This window comes from Styela clava, unplaced genomic scaffold, assembly GCF_964204865.1.
Source record: "Styela clava unplaced genomic scaffold, kaStyClav1.hap1.2 HAP1_SCAFFOLD_28, whole genome shotgun sequence".
Classification (NCBI taxonomy): Eukaryota; Metazoa; Chordata; class Ascidiacea; order Stolidobranchia; family Styelidae; genus Styela; species Styela clava.
The window spans coordinates 20001-22500 of NW_027556581.1; positions in this window are offsets into that span (position 1 = coordinate 20001).

Consider the following 2500-nt stretch of genomic DNA (forward strand, 5'->3'; position numbering starts at 1 on the left):
GCTCGGCTTCTTTCGACGCCGATGCCGGCGACGCAGCACTCTCTCGCCCGCCAGCCACCTAGAAAAGGGTGCGCTCCGACCGGCCCCGCACCGCTCTTTCTTGGCTCATTCGAAATTACTGTCTTTCGCTCTGACATGCCTTACCTAGGGTTAGGTTAGTATGCTTGCACGTTTGTACTTTAACTTTTTTCGGCTCGGCTTCTTTCGACGCCGATGCCGGCGACGCAGCACTCTCTCGCCCGCCAGCCACCGAGAAAAGGGTGCGCTCCGACCGGCCCCGCACCGCTCTTTCATGGCTCATTCGAGTTTACTGTCTTTCGCTCTGACATGCCTTACCTAGGGTTAGGTTAGTATGCTTGCACGTTTGTACTTTAACTTTTTTTGGCTCGGCTTCTTTCGACGCCGATGCCGGCGACGCAGCACTCTCTCGCCCGCCAGCCACCGAGAAAAGGGTGCGCTCCGACCGGCCCCGCACCGCTCTTTCATGGCTCATTCGAAATTACTGTCTTTCGCTCTGACATGCCTTACCTAGGGTTAGGTTAGTATGCTTGCACGTTTGTACTTTAACTTTTTTCGGCTCGGCTTCTTTCGACGCCGATGCCGGCGACGCAGCACTCTCTCGCCCGCCAGCCACCGAGAAAAGGGTGCGCTCCGACCGGCCCCGCACCGCTCTTTCATGGCTCATTCGAGTTTACTGTCTTTCGCTCTGACATGCCTTACCTAGGGTTAGGTTAGTATGCTTGCACGTTTGTACTTTAACTTTTTTCGGCTCGGCTTCTTTCGACGCCGATGCCGGCGACGCAGCACTCTCTCGCCCGCCAGCCACCGAGAAAAGGGTGCGCTCCGACCGGCCCCGCACCGCTCTTTCTTGGCTCATTCGAAATTACTGTCTTTCGCTCTGACATGCCTTACCTAGGGTTAGGTTAGTATGCTTGCACGTTTGTACTTTAACTTTTTTCGGCTCGGCTTCTTTCGACGCCGATGCCGGCGACGCAGCACTCTCTCGCCCGCCAGCCACCGAGAAAAGGGTGCGCTCCGACCGGCCCCGCACCGCTCTTTCATGGCTCATTCGAAATTACTGTCTTTCGCTCTGACATGCCTTACCTAGGGTTAGGTTAGTATGCTTGCACGTTTGTACTTTTACAGAAAAATCAAGAAAAAATCTGTCAGGCAATTAGATTATTGAATTCTTTTTAGGTAATTAAAATTATGTTTATACTAAATCAATATCTAGTTGTTAATCTCAAATTTGGTAAATGTAAAATAAAAAAGATTCTATTTTAAGCTTTTGCTCATATTTGGTGACTGTGAGCAAACTCAACGAAGTAATAAAAGAATAACAGAAGAAATTACAATAAACCATAATTCTATCTACGCTATGATAATCAATTTCAGAACAATAACTTCTGATTGAAATGAAAGCAAAATATGAAAGAGATGAATTGATGATTAGGTGAATAGTATAAGAAACAACTTCGACAAATCCATCATTCCTTCACAAGTCAAAGGTCAGGACATTAGTAACTTTTTTTGGCTCGGCTTCTTTCGACGCCGATGCCGGCGACGCAGCACTCTCTCGCCCGCCAGCCACCTAGAAAAGGGTGCGCTCCGACCGGCCCCGCACCGCTCTTTCTTGGCTCATTCGAAATTACTGTCTTTCGCTCTGACATGCCTTACCTAGGGTTAGGTTAGTATGCTTGCACGTTTGTACTTTAACTTTTTTCGGCTCGGCTTCTTTCGACGCCGATGCCGGCGACGCAGCACTCTCTCGCCCGCCAGCCACCGAGAAAAGGGTGCGCTCCGACCGGCCCCGCACCGCTCTTTCATGGCTCATTCGAGTTTACTGTCTTTCGCTCTGACATGCCTTACCTAGGGTTAGGTTAGTATGCTTGCACGTTTGTACTTTAACTTTTTTTGGCTCGGCTTCTTTCGACGCCGATGCCGGCGACGCAGCACTCTCTCGCCCGCCAGCCACCGAGAAAAGGGTGCGCTCCGACCGGCCCCGCACCGCTCTTTCATGGCTCATTCGAAATTACTGTCTTTCGCTCTGACATGCCTTACCTAGGGTTAGGTTAGTATGCTTGCACGTTTGTACTTTAACTTTTTTCGGCTCGGCTTCTTTCGACGCCGATGCCGGCGACGCAGCACTCTCTCGCCCGCCAGCCACCGAGAAAAGGGTGCGCTCCGACCGGCCCCGCACCGCTCTTTCATGGCTCATTCGAGTTTACTGTCTTTCGCTCTGACATGCCTTACCTAGGGTTAGGTTAGTATGCTTGCACGTTTGTACTTTAACTTTTTTCGGCTCGGCTTCTTTCGACGCCGATGCCGGCGACGCAGCACTCTCTCGCCCGCCAGCCACCGAGAAAAGGGTGCGCTCCGACCGGCCCCGCACCGCTCTTTCTTGGCTCATTCGAAATTACTGTCTTTCGCTCTGACATGCCTTACCTAGGGTTAGGTTAGTATGCTTGCACGTTTGTACTTTAACTTTTTTCGGCTCGGC